Genomic DNA, 14,608 nt, shown 5'->3' with positions numbered 1-14,608 from the left:
CGACATGTTGTCACCCTTGCCAGGCTGAGAGGTAAAATATTTTCTCAGCATGGCTTTCACTTGCGTTTATTATGATTGGTGTTGATGTGACTAAGTACATGCAATTAGTAGCCATTTGTATTTCTTTTATTTCATAAATTATGCATTTATGTCATTTGCTTATTTTTAAAAATTATTTTACACTTTTTGTTGTTTGAGTTCTACAATACTCAGATCATTTGTCTGCTATTTGCTGATCAACTATGTTGCACCAGGCTCCACAAAGACGCAGATTAGATGGAGGTGAATAGGATGCTGACTCCACCTTCCAGAAGCTCACAGTCTAATGACAAAGGCTCGCTCTGTTGCCCAGGCTGGAGTGCAGTGGTGCGATCTTGGCTCACTGTAACCTCCACCCCCCAGGTTCAAGTGATTCTCCTGCCTCAACCTCTGAGTAGCTGGGATTGCAGGTGCCCACCACCATGCCCAGCTAAATTTGTATTTTTAGTAGAGATGGTTCACCATGTTGGCCAGGCTGCTCTCAGTTCCTGAGCTTAAGTGATTTACCTGCCTTGGCCTCCCAAAGAGCTGGGATTACAGGCATGAACCACTGAGCCTTGCCATTTTTTTCCCCGAAAGAAAAAGAAAAAGAAAAACATGTATATCTCTATTTGGATCTAAATCTCGATCTATATGTAGATCCAGATAGAAACTGAGTTATCTGAGTTCTCCATTAGAATGTGAGCTTCTGGATCTGCTTTCTTTGAGATCTAGAAAGAAGCAATACAGCTACCAAGCATTAAAGGTGTACGGAAGGTATCATGGGCCCAGCAAGGTGGTGAAGGCCGTTGCCAAGTTGGGGCCTGAGCAGACACTTTCTAGGCTGATCAGGAAGTGAAGAGCAGTCCAGGCTGAAGATGTCATAGGGCTCTTTGTTCCCTGGGTCTTTAGTGCCACTCTCTGTCCCTGGCATTCCTCCCCACCTCCCCCCTTTAGCGCCTGTCACTTTGTGAGTGATAAATACATGTTCCCTGAGTGCAGTAACTGAAGAAGTGTCTGACGCAAGAGCCCTGTTGAGGTGTGAGAAGGCAGGGGCGGTGGCGCGGGCAAGGTCGTCCTCCAGGGTGGACGGTGGCAGCATCCTGCTCTTTCTCAACCCCTCCCCTCCTGGCAGGAAACCTTGGAACCTTCTTTGACTCTTCTCTTGTTCAAGGAGCTGACCTGTCTCACTTGGGTTCCAGCTTACTTCTCTTTCCTTCTGGTCCCCTTACTTCAGTTAAACCCTTTGTTTCACTGTGTTCACCCCACTGACCCCCTCAATTTCTCTCTCTGTCTCTCTCTCTGGTGGCTGGCATCTTTGTCCCAGTCCCCAGACCAGTATGCTAGAGATAATCTTTATGTTATTTGTCTGAAAGTTTAAGTCTTGCCTTACTCCCACCCCACAACTTTCTCTCTCTCTCTCTCTGTCTCTCTCTCTCTCTCTATCTCTCTCCAAACTCAAAAAGACGGATGTGACGTCAGTTTGCTAGGGCTGCCAAAACAAAATACCACACAGTGGGAGGCTTAAAACAGCAGACACTTATTCCTCACAATTCTGGAGGCTAGAAGTCCAAAACCAAGGGGTTAGCGTCACACGCTCTTGAAGGCTCTAGGGGAGGATCCTTCTGGGCCTCTTCCCAGCTTCCGGGGCTATGCAATCCTTGGTCTTTCTTTACTTACAGCAACACACCTCCAACTCCCTCCTCTGCCTTCATACGGCCCTCTTCCCTCTGTGAGGATCTGGGGCCAAATCTCCCACTCTGAATAAGAACACCAGTCACTGGTTTAGGGTTCACCTGAACCCAACATATCATTTTAATTTGATGACATCTGTAAACACACTGTTTCCAAATATGTTCACATTTTCAGGTACTGGACTGCAAGTTCAGACTTTAATGTATCTTTTTTGGAGTCACGTTCTCAACAACAACAGATGCCCTACAATTGTATCTTGTTTGGCACTTTTTCAAAGTTACACTCAATCCCTGTGGGAGCAGCTTTATAATATCTGGCGAGGAACACACATATTGGTGCAGATCTGAGTGGAGGTCCTGCCTCTCCTTTTGGAAAACCGACTTCAACTCTCAAAACTTCAGTTCTCACATATGTAAAATGGGAGAAGTAAGTCTACCTACCCCATGTTGCTATAGGTGAGGTATTAGCACAGGACCTGGCACGTGGGATATACTCTGTAAAATGATAGGCCTCCTAGTTATGCAAGCAGACTCTTTTCTTCCTTCTGCACTTGCACACAGTCACATGGATTTAGGGCAGAGAATGACATTGGACTTGTGAGTCCCACCTGAATACCCACATACACAGGCCGACCCTCTTTTACCACCTTAATCCCTCTGCACTAGAAGATATCAAGTCCATTCATTCATGAGGCAAGTTGAGCTTTCTTTTTCCCATGTCCCTCCTTGTCCCAGTCCTGTCTGTTTGCCAAGCTTAATATGGCATAGGGGATATGCTAAGAAAACAAAGTTTTGCCATCCTCAGTGGGATGTTCCTCTGCACACAGCTCCCTCCTCCCCACCCCACTTTGTGTTACTTTTGTGAACAGCCAAATTTCCCCCCTCCCTACTCAGGGTGGGACAGAAGTCCCCTGCCTTGAGTTTCTGCTGATTTCATGCTCTTTGATGCTGGCGTGGCTCTGAAGTAGCAGCTGGTAAAGAGAAACCACCATTTGTTGTTAAAAAAAAAAAAAAAGAAAAGAAAAAGAAAAAAGCCCTGTTCTTTTATCTCTGTCTCCTTCTAAATCGCGGAAAGGTTGTATTGTGGAAAGAGAGAACAAGTGGGATTTTATCTTCCTGCCCCTGCCAGGCAGCCAGGAGAACATCAAAGCTCTCAGGGCCCTGGGAGTGGTGGGAAGGAGGTAATGTGAGCAGAGACAAAGGTGCTCCCAGGGAGTTGGGCTGCTTTTGACGGTGGCTGGACAGGAAGAGCAGGAGCTCCAAGTTTTGGCATGGACAGGGGAGGCTCTAAAAGGCCTGAAATGAAATTGATGACACCCCTCTGTGGTTTTGGGAACAAGATGCTCTCTTTACATTCAAAATGTTGGTTGCTGGCTGGGCACGGTGGCTATACCTGTAATCCCAGCACTTTGGGAGGCCGAGGTGGGCAGATCACCTGAGGTCAGTAGTTCAAGACCAACCTGGCCAACATGGTGAAATCCTGTCTACAAAAATACAAAAATTAGGCAGGCATGATGGTGGGTGCCTGTAATCCCAGCTATTCAGGAGGCTGAGGTGGGAGAATTGCTTGAACCCAGGAGGCGGAGGTTACAGTGAGCTGACATGCATTTCAGCCTGGGCGACAGCAAGACTCCATCTTAAAAAAAAATACAAAAAAACTAAAAACTAACCAAACAAAAAAACCAAAATGCTGATTTCCTACTGAATAGGGTAACAATGAAAGGCACGATAATATTAATAATCGTCATAGCCATCAGTCTTTTTCTGGGCATGCAGAAGTACTTTACATACATAGTTTCATTGAGTCTTCATCACAACCTTATGTTAATAGTAATTGCTATCTTCATTCTGCCTAGAGAAAAGGAGCCTTAGAAGGGCCCTGAGATCGCAAAGAAGCAGGATTTAAACCCATGTCTGCTGACACCAAAGTTTTCTCAACCACTAAGCTCTATAGTCCCCTAAGCAATTTTCCTTTTCTCTTGAGGCCAGGAGGTGGAGGTTGCAGTGAGCCAAGATCGTGCCATTGTGCTCCATCCTGGGCGGCAGAGTGAGACCCTGTCTCACACATAAAAAAGAAAGTTTTCTTTCTTTCAACTGAAATACACATAACACAAAATTTACCATCACAATTATTTTAAATTGTACAGTTCAGTGATATTAAATCCATTCACAATATTGTATATCCATCGCCAACATCCATTTTCATAACTCTTTTCATCTTGTAAAACTGAAACTCTATACTCATTAAAAAATAGGCTGGGCATGGTGGCTCATGCCTGTAATTCCAGCACTTTGGGAGGCCGAGGTGAGAGGATTGCTTGAGCCAGGCAGTTGAGGCTGCAATGATGGAGCATGATCAAGCCATTGCTGTCCAATCTGGGTGACAGAGTGATGCATTGACTGAATTAAAAAAAAAAAAGCTCACCATTCCTCCCTCTCTCCAGTCCCTGGCAGTCATCATTTCACTTTGTCTCTATGATTTTGATTGCTCTAAGTATCTCATATAAGTGGAATTATACAGTCTTTGTCATTTTGTAACTGGATTACTTCACTTAGCATAATGTCTCAAAGTTTATCTATAGTGTAGTACATGTCAGAATTTCATTCTTTTTTAAGGCTGAATAACATTCCATTTTATGGCTGTAACATATTTTGTTTATCTGTTCATCTGTTGGTAGACACTTAGGTTACTGCCATGTTTTGTGAATATTGCTGCTGTGGACATGGTCACATAAATATCTCTTTGAGATCCTGCATTCGATTCTTTTGGGCATACACCCAGAAGTGGAATTGCTGGATCACATAGTGATTCTTTTTTTAGGGGTATCACCATACTGTTTCATATAGTGGCTGCGCCATTTTATTATCAGTAATTGGAGTTTTTGCCATTACATTCAGTGGCAAAACCGCAATTACTTTTGCACCAACCTAATACATTCCTACCACCAGTGTACAAGGCTTCCAGTTTCTCCACATCATCACCAACACCTGTTATTTTCAATTTTTTTGATAGTTGTCTTTGTAATGGGTGTGAGGTAGAGGTATCTTGTAGTTTTGATTTTCATTTCCCTGATGATTAGTGTTGTTGAGCATCTTTTCATGTGCTTATTGGCCATTTGTATATGTCCTTTGGAGAAATGTCTATTCAAACAATTTTCTCTTTGTTGAGACAGGTTCTCACTCTGTTCTTCAGGATGGAGTGCAGTGGTTTGATCTCTGCTCATTGTAGCCTTCACCTCCTGGGTTCAAGCAGTCCTCCTACCTCAGCCTCCCAGGTATCTGGAACTATAGGCATGCACCAACACGCCTGGCTCATTTTTCTATTTTTTGTAGAGACAGGGTTTTGCCATATTGCCCAGGCTGGTCTTGATTTCCTGGGCTCAAGTGATTCACCGGCCTCAAGTGATCCCTCCCAAAGTGGTGGGATTACAGGCATGAGCTACTGTGCCCAGCCTTTTTGCCCATTTTAAAAATCAGGTTGTTTGTTGTTGTTATTAAGCTTTAAAGTTCTGTATATATTTTAGATATTAATCCCTTATCAGATATATGATTTGCAAATATTTTCTTTCATTCTGTGGGTTGCCTTTTTGCTCTGTTAATATTGTTTTTTGATGCACCTATGTAAAAAATAATTACATATTGGCACCTATGTAAAAAATGATTACATATTGGCACCTATGTAAAAAATAATTACATAATGGCACCTATGTAAAAAATAATTTGGCTGTATATGAGAGGGTTTATTTCTGGGCTCTTCGTTTTATTCCTCTGGTCTATATGTCTGTCTTTATGCCAGTACTATGCTATTTTGGTTACTATAGCTTTGTAGTATGTTTTGAAATCAGGAAGTATGAGTCCTCCAGCTTTTCTTTTTTCCTCAAAATTATTTTGGCTATTCAGAGTTCCTTCAGGTTCCATATGAATTTTAGAATGGAATTTTCTATTTCTACAAAAGCCTCACAAGGATTTTCATAGGGATTGCACTGAATTTGTAGATCACTTTAGGTAGTATTGACATCTTAACAATATAAGTCTTCGAGTCTATGAATATGAGATATGCTTTCATTTACTTATGACTTTTTTTTTTTTTTTTGAGATAGTCTCACTTTGTCACCCAGGCTGATGTACAGTGGAGCCATCTGGGCTCACTACAACCTCCGCCTCACAGATTCAAGTGATTTTCCTGCCTCAGCCTCCTGAGTAGCTGGGATTACAGGTGCCTGCCACCACGCCCAGCACATTTTTGTATTTTTAGTAGAGATGGGGTTTCACCATGTTGGTTGGGCTGGTCTTGATCTCCTGACCTCAGGTAGTATGCATGCTTCAGCCTCCCAAAATACAGGGATTACAGTCATGAGCCACTGTGCCTGGCCTTACTTATGTCTTACTTTCTTTCATTAATGTTTTGTAGTTTTTAATTGTACATGTCTTTCACCTTCTTGGTTAAGTTCATTCCCAGTTTTTGTTTCTATGCTATTGTAAATGAAATTGTTTTGTAATTTTCTTTTCAGATTGTTCATTGTCAGTGTATAGAAATGCAACTGGCTTCTATGTGTTGACTTTTTAACCTGCTATTTTACCTAATTAATTTATGAGCTCTAACAGGTTTTTTGGTATGGAATATTTAGGTTTTTTACACTTAAGATCATATAATCTGCAAACAGATATAATTTATACCTCTTCCTTTCTGACTTGGATGTCTTTTATTTCTTCTTCTTGCCTAATAGTTCTGGTTAGAACGTCTAGTACTAGGTTGAACAAAAGTGGAGAGAATGGTCTTTTTTTCTTTTTTTTTTTTTGAGTTGGAGTCTCACCCTGTCACCCAGGCTAGAGTACAGTTGTGTCATCTTGGCTCACTGCAACCTCTGCCTCCTTGGTTCAAGTGTTGAGTAGCTGGGGATTATAGGTGCATTTCACCATGCCTAGCTAATTTTTGTATTTTTAGTAGAGACGCATTTCACCATGTTTGCCAGGCTGGTCTTGAACTTCTGACCTCAGGTGATCCACCTGCCTCAGCTTCCCATTGTGCTGGGAATACAAGCCTGAGCCACTGCACCTGGCTGAGAATGGGCATTTTTTTTCCCCTCATCTTAGGGAAAAAAGCTCTTTGACTTTCACCATTGAGTATGATGTTTGCTCTGGATTTTTCATATATGGTTTTTATTATGTTGAGGTAGCTTTTTTCTGTTTTTGGTTTGTTGAGCGCTTTTGTCATGAAAAAGTGGTGAATTTTGTCAAATGCCTTTTCTGCATCAATTGAGATGATCATGTAGTTCTTTCCCCCTTTTATTCTCTTAATGGAGTGTATTAAATTGATTGATTTTCTTTTCTTTGAGACAGGGTCTCACTTTGTTGCCCAGGTTGGAGTGAAGTGACACAGTCATAACTCACTACAGTTTCAACATCCCAGGCTTACGTGATCTTTCCACCTCAGCCTACTGACCAGCTGGGACTACAGGTATGTGCTACTATGCCCAAATTTCTTTTTTTTTTTTTTTTTTTTTTTGCGTCTCACTCTCTCGCCCAGGCTGAAGTTCAGTGGCACGATCGTGGCTCACTGCAACCTCTGCCTCTCAGGTTTAAGCAGTTTTTGTGCCTCGGCCTCCCTAGTCTGGGTTTATGGGTGCCTGCCACCACACTTGGCTAATTTTTTGTATTTTTAATAGAGACGGGGTTTCACCATGTTGGCCAGGCTGGTCTTGAACTCCTGACCTCAAGTGATCCACCCACCTCAGCCTCCTAAAGTGCTGAGATTACAGGCATGAGCCACCACACCCAGCCACACCCAGCCACACCGAGCTAATTTTTTATTTTTAGTAGAGATGGGATTTCAATATGTTGGCCAGGATGATTTCAAACTACTGACTTCAAGTGATTCTCCTGCCTCAGCCTGCCAAAGTGCTGGGGTTATAGGTGTGAGCTACTGGGCCTGGTCATGCCCACCTAATTTTTTAACTTCTATAGAGATGGAGTCTTGTTATGTTGTCCAGGCTGAACGCCAGAGCTCAAGTGATTCTCCTGCCTTGGTATCCCAAAGTTTTGGGATTACAGGTATGAGCCACTGTGTTGGCCAGTTGATTTTCATGTGTTGAACTGTCCTTGCATTCCAGAAATAAATCCTACTTGCTCATAGTGTATAATCCTTTTTCTATGCTGCTAAATTCAGTTTGCTGATATTTTGCTGAGGATTTTTACACACATGTTCATTAGGGATATTGATCTGTAGTTTTCTTTTCTTCTAGTGTTTTTGGATTTGATATTAGGGTAATGCTGGCCTCTAGAATGATTTAGAAAGTGTTTCCTCCTCTTTAATTTTTAAAGAAAAGTTTGAGAAGGATTGCTATTAATTGTTTAAATGTTTGATAGAATTTATTAGTGAAGCCAACAGGTCCAGAACCTTTCATTGTTGGAAGATGTTTGATTACTGATTCAGTCTCCTTACTAGTTATCAGTTTATTCCTATTTTCTGTCTCTACATGATTTAGTCTTGGTAGGTTTTGTGTTTCTTATAATCTTTACATTTTATCTAGGTTATCCTATTTGTTGACATACAATCGTTCATAGTACTCTCTTAGAATTCTTTTTATTTCTGTAGAGCTGGTAGTAATATCTCTGTTTTCATTTTTGATTTTAGTAATTTGAGGGTTTTCTCTTTTTCCTTAGTCCATCTAGCTAAAGGTTTGTAAATTTTGTCAATGTTTTCAGAGTCAACTTTTGGTTTTATTAATTTTCCCTTTTGTTTTACTATTTTCTGTTTCATTAATTTCTGTTCTAATCTTTGTTATTCTCTTCCTTCTGCTAGCATTAGGTTTAGTTTGTTCTTTTTTTTCTAGTTTTTTAATTTGTAAAGTTAGGTTGCTGATGTGAGATCTTTCTTGTTTCTAAATTTAAACATTTAGAACTATAATTTTTCCTTTTACCACTACTTTTGCTATGTCCCATAAGTTTTGGTTGGTTGTGTTTTTGTTTTAGCTTTTCTGTAGTCTTAAATTTTTGTTGCAATTTTTTCTTTGTTCTATTTGGTTATTTATTTATTTACTGTATTTATTTTTATTTTTTTTGTATTTTTCAAAAATAGAGGTGGGGTCTCACTATGTTGCCCAGGATGGTCTTGAATTCCTGGGATCAATTGATTCACTTACCTTGGGCTCTCAAAGTGCTGGAATTACAGGCTTGAGCTATTGCACCAGTCTATTGATTATTGATGCATTGTTTAATTTCCACAAACTTGGGAATTTTCCAGTTTTACTTCTGTTATTGATTTCTAACTTCATCCTATTGTGGTTAGAGAAGACGCTTTATATAATATCTATCTTTTAAAATGTATTGACACTTAGTTTGTGGCCTAATGTATAGTCTATTCTGGAAAATGTCTTGTGCACTTCTGAAGAATGTATATGCTCTTGTGTAAAGTGTTCTGCATATGTTTGTTAGGTCTAGTTGGTTTACTATGTTGTTTAAGTCCTCTATCTCCTTACTTATCTTCTGTGTGGTTCTTCTATCCATTATTATTATTATTGTTATTTTTTATTTTGAGATAGGGTTTTGCTCTGTTGCATAGGCTGGAGTGCAGTGGCAGGATCATGGCTCACTGCAGCCTTGACCTCCTGGACTCTAGCAATCCTCCCACCACAGCCTCTTGAGTAGCTGAGATTATAGGCATGTGCCATCATGCCCAGCTAATTTTTTTTTTTTTGTAGAGACAGGGTGTCAGTATGTTTCCCAGGCTGGTCTCAAACTCCTGAACTTAAGTGGTCCTCCCACTTTGGCTTCCCAGAATGCTAAAATTACAGGTATGAGCCACTGTGCCTAGCCATGTTACTGAAACTTTCTGAATTTTGGATTTTTATCTATAAAATGAGAATGTCTACAGATATAGGACTGTTGTAAAGATGAAATGAAATAAAATATTGTAGCAGGTAGGATGCTTTTGGTTATAAGAAACAGAAAACTCCATTCAAAATTTAGTTCAATGGGAAAATTCACTATCGCACATATTAAAAATTTCTAAGAAAGACTAATTCCAGTCTTGGTTATTTCAGTGGCTCAAAAATGTTGTCTAGAATCCAGAATCTTCTTTCTTCTCTGCCATGTTTGGTGTGACAAATTTTGTCTTTGCCAAGCCATCTGCTCCTATGATCACAAAATGGCTGCTGTAATTCCAGACATCACATGTAGCTGCAAGAAAAAGAGTGGCTTTTTCTCATGTCTCTCTCTCTCTTTTTCCATGAGAGTCATTGGTATTCATCTACACTCTCAGATGTCTCTACTAACACAGGCTTCATCAGAGGCATCACATAGCTCTTTTTAAGAGCATGAACACTTTCCTTTTGGAATCTCTTCTTCTGCTCCCACCTCCCAACCATATTATACCGTTTTATCTAATTAATCACTGGCAAAAGGACTAGAACCACCCTGCAGATCTTAGACCAATCAGGCTTTACTGCTGGGGAAACTTGGGAGGGAGTCTCCTTCTGTGACACTTGTGGGGAAATGTGAATGCTGCTAGTTCAACACTGGACTTCTTTACCACAGAAGGAGGGGAGATCTGATGGGTAGGCACTTACAAAAGTATCCTGTGATCTTTTTGTAGTTCGTAAGCATGATAATTGGGCTTTTATGCCCATGTGTGAGATGTACCTCCCTTAAACCTTGTTATGATGTTGACTCATTACCCGTCTGACATAAACTTTCAAAAGAGTTCTAAAAAAGAAAAAGGACAAAGAATAAAATAAAATTTAAAAGATCCTATAGAATATGTGCCAAGTGCCCTGCATAGAGCCTGGCAGCTGCATGAGCTCTGTTCCCTTCCATCCATTTGTATGAGTGAGGGGAGGTGGCATATTTTGATTAGTTAAGTTTCCAATTATGGGTTGTTTTAAAAAAGATATATTGTGATGCCTTCATGAAACCCAAAAACTCAGGGAAAAAAGAGTAAGGCTAGAAACCCTGGAAACCACGTCCCAGGCCGTTTTTTTTCAAGAGGGTTGTGCAAGCCTTTTTCTTTTTTTTCTTTTAAAGATAGGGTCTCACTATGTTACCTAGGTTGGTCTTGAACTCTTGGGATGAAGCAATTCTCCTGCCTCAGTCTCCCAAGTAGCTGGGACAACAGGTGTACACCACCGTGTCCAATGGTTTTGTAAGCCTTGACTCCATAAAACAACCTTAGTTACTTAAAAGTACTTTGTGATATGTGAGCAAATAAAGATAGTTTTCAAATATGACATTCCAGGCAAGCTCTTGATTATATAACCAATGTTTTCAATGAAGTCCTAGTGAAATTAAGTCCCAGATATGTTCTTATTGCATCTATGGAAATGACTATATTGGTATGAAAAGAAGAATATTCATTAAGTGTTTCCAGATTCTGGAGGGGTTAGGCAGGCAGGGAGGATATGACAAATTTACAATTGTTTCATTTCCATTTACAAAAACAGAGTCTACTAAATTGTTATGCGTTATAGATAAAATAAAAAAGAAAGGGCTTTTGTATCTATCCTGAAAATAGCATATTAAAACATCAATAATTTCACAGCTGGAGATGCTGAGGAAGAATAAAAATAATTTTGTAAAAAAAAAAAAATCAGTAATATTCCACCCCCCCCCACAATAAACTACAATCATTCCTCATCTGTTCATTTAGCCCTATATAATTAATTCTTGTTTCACTGGATCTTGGGTTAGCATTTTCATGAATCCATTTGTTTCTTGCCTAGAGTTCTGAAAATCCTTACTCAGTTTGCTGGTATGGTCTCAAAATTGTTTAAGTGATGCCATTAGCAGCACCTACCCCAAAATACCCAGCATAGTCCTTTTCCATGGGTCTCTGAGACAGTCCTTTGTTGAAGAGGAAATATTTTAAAGGAAGCATCAGAGTAAAACAAAAAACTACCTATAGATGACAAAAGGCTTAAAATACTGTGGTTAATTTATTACTCATAATTTTCAAAAGCAAAAGTTCTGATAAGAATTTATTCCAATAAAAATGCAACTGATAAGAAAATTTGGTTGCTTCTGTGGCATGCCAAAAAAAAATAAAGTCAATTCAAAAATAATTTTAGGTAAAATAATTATAAACATAATGATTAGCCCTATTTTCAAAGAAGACAGACCAGGTGCTGTGGCTCACTCCTGTAATCCCAGCACTTTGGGAGGCTGAGGCGGGCGGATCACCTGAGGTCAGGAGTTTGAGACCAGCCTAGCCAACATGGTGAAACCCTGTTTCTACTAAAAATACAAAAAAAAAAAAAAAAAACTAACTAGGCATAGTGGCACACACCTGTAATCCCAGCTACTCAAAATGCTGAGGCAGGAGAATCACTTGAACCTGGGATTCGGAGGTTGCAGTGAGCTGGGATTGCACCACTGCACTCCAGACTAGGTGACAGAGCGAATTCCATCTCAAACAAACAAACAAAACCACACAAAGAAGAGAACATTGCATCTAATTTATAAAAATGGGTGAACATAATCTTTACAGAGAAAAAAATCTGGAGATAATAACATAATAATGCTGAAACATAATATAACATGAATTTGCCAAGTAAGAATCTAACAAAAATATATCAAGAATATCAAGTAAAGAGAGTCTGTGGTCTTCAGTAGATCTTAAACATCTGTTTATTAGTAAAATTCTGTAAGTGATGTTAATCTCAATTGAAAACCACTATCCTAGAAGACACTAGATTCAAATTAAGTAAGTAAAACTGTGACTAAGTCAACACTTAGAAAACAAACTGAAATTGGGCCAGGCAGAGTGGCTCTCACCTGTAATCCCATCACTTTGGGAGGCTGAGGCAGGATGATCACTTGAACCCAAGAGTTTGAGACCAGCATGGGTGACAGAGTGAGACCTCATTTCTATTAAAACAAAATAACTGAAATCATGAATGATAACACTGTAGTGTCATTGTCTACTATGGCAAAGCAGCACTAGGGCCCTAATAAGGAGAAGTGCGTCATGGTCAGCAAGGACACTGCAAATCTCTGTGAAATTCCCATATAGCATACAGTTTCTGATATATACTAACAACATTTAACCTATACCAATTTAACCTAGGGAAGGCTGAGCATCTCTCCTGATTTGATAAGTCTTTCATGTGGCTCATTGATAGTAGCCCAGCAAATAAACTTAATCATTTCTAACACCTCTCTTTTTAAAAAGCTAAATAATAAGTCTTTGTGATTTTTCCAGGGGCCCCCTAGGAAATCTCAAAATAGTTTTAGTAGAAAAAAAAGTCCTGAAAGCTTCATTTTATTTTATATTATATTTAGAATTCCATTTTAGGGAGGCAAGAACCAGACACTGTCAGGCAATTTGAACACTTATGAGAGGAATCTGATTTAGGTGTCTAAAAAACTGTTTGGGGGCTGAATACAGTGGCTCATGCCTGTAATTCCAGCACTTTGGGAGACTGACGGAGGTGGATCACCTGAGGTCAGGAGTTCGAAACCAGCCTGGCCAACATGGGGTGAAACCCTGTATTTACTAAAAATACCAAAATTAGCCAGGCGTGGTGGCACATGCCTGTAATCCCAGCTACTGGGAGGCTGAGGCAGAAGAGTCGCTTGAACTCGGGAGGCAGAGGTTGTAGTGAGCCGAGATCCCACCATTGCACTCCAGCCTGGGGGACAAGATTGAAACTCTGTCTGTCTCAAAAGAAAAAGATTTTGGCAGCAGGCTTATAACCTTTCTCTCTAGTCTGGGCAACAAAGTGAGACTCTGTCTCAAAAACAAACCCCAAAACAAAAGAAAAACTAAAACAAAAGTATTTGGCTCCATATTTCTAAGTGACAATAAGGATTTAAAAAGTAAATGCAGAAGGTAACATGAATGTAAGGAGCCTTAGATCTTTCCTAAGTGAGAAACTTTTGTTTTCTTAAATAATCAAGGACATAGTAAAGTCAGCATAAACCATTGAAGGTTATTCCAGTAAAACACAGAATCTTTGCTATCTAGGCCGATTACACAAGAAAAACAAAAGGCCCTTCAGATTACAGATGAAGGCAATAAACAGAAACAAGTCTGTCAAAATTGAGCAAAACTTGACATATTTCATAGCCTTTCAGGCTCATTGCGCAAGCCATAATCCAAGGCAAACAAAATTATGAGAATAATGAATCAATGAAACACAAATTTACAACTTCTATAATCTTATGTATTAAGTAGAAGTAATGGTAGCTTGTTTAATCAATAAACCTGTTGAAGTTTAAGAAGAACATATCCAAGTAGAATTAAAATACTAGCTTGTAGGCTGGGTGTGGTGGCTCACATCTATAATCCCAGCACTTTGGGAGGCCGAGGCGGGTGGATCACCTGAGGTCAGGAGTTTGAGACCTGCCTGACCAACATGTCAGAATCCCGTCTCTACTAAAAATACAAAAATTAGCCAGGCATGGTGGTGGGTGCCTGTAATCCCAACTACTTGGGAGGCTGAGGCAGGAGAATCACTTGAACTGGGGAACTGGAGGTTGCAGTGAGCTGAGATAGCACCATTGCACTCCATCCTGAGATAGAGCAAGACTCTGTCAAAAAAAAAATACTAGCTTGTATTATATTTAATGCTGATAAATCAGAATTTATCTAGCTAATCTGTAGCCAATCTGTAGCTGTTTTTATTAAACCAGTTATTTAACTAGTCTTGGTGCTGAAGATTTACCTAAGTTATATAAACTTGAAATATAAAAACATTTCTATGTTACTTTCTATAAAAATTACATTGAAAATATTAGAAGTTCAATTTCCTTATTTTCTAGCAATTCTAGGAACAATTAATACAAGCACTTATTTATCTCTATAAGCTGATGAGAATAGAGCTCCTTTAATTTCAGAGATTTTATAACCCAATTTATTAATGCCAACGAGAGGTGAATTATTATGTGAGACTTAAAGCCCT

The 14,608-nt window shown here is 39.6% G+C and overlaps 1 long non-coding RNA gene and 2 other non-coding genes across 11 annotated transcripts in view; 2 read left to right on the top strand and 1 right to left on the bottom strand.

Annotated features, from left to right (window-relative positions):
• The window catches only part of LOC103795360 (uncharacterized), a 273,323-nt gene that overhangs the window by 42,944 nt on the left and 215,771 nt on the right, over window positions 1-14,608 (top strand). For 8 of the 9 annotated variants that reach the window (XR_013521988.1, XR_013521989.1, XR_013521991.1 and 5 more), the window contains one exon: window positions 7,053-7,170. This is a non-coding gene — a long non-coding RNA (uncharacterized LOC103795360). Of the gene's footprint in view, window positions 1-4,881; window positions 4,988-7,052; window positions 7,171-14,608 lie in introns of those variants that run through there. The other variant, XR_013521992.1, reaches the window with a different exon arrangement.
• LOC118144678 (small nucleolar RNA SNORD74) lies at window positions 9,932-10,011 on the bottom strand. The gene has a single exon (XR_004729428.1). It is a non-coding gene; the product is annotated as a small nucleolar RNA SNORD74 (small nucleolar RNA).
• Window positions 10,294-10,397, top strand: LOC118144702 (small nucleolar RNA U13). The gene has a single exon (XR_004729449.1). It is a non-coding gene; the product is annotated as a small nucleolar RNA U13 (small nucleolar RNA).

Source organism: Callithrix jacchus, chromosome 9 (assembly GCF_049354715.1).
Source record: "Callithrix jacchus isolate 240 chromosome 9, calJac240_pri, whole genome shotgun sequence".
Classification (NCBI taxonomy): Eukaryota; Metazoa; Chordata; class Mammalia; order Primates; family Cebidae; genus Callithrix; species Callithrix jacchus.
This window is presented reverse-complemented; position numbering and strand designations above follow the sequence as displayed.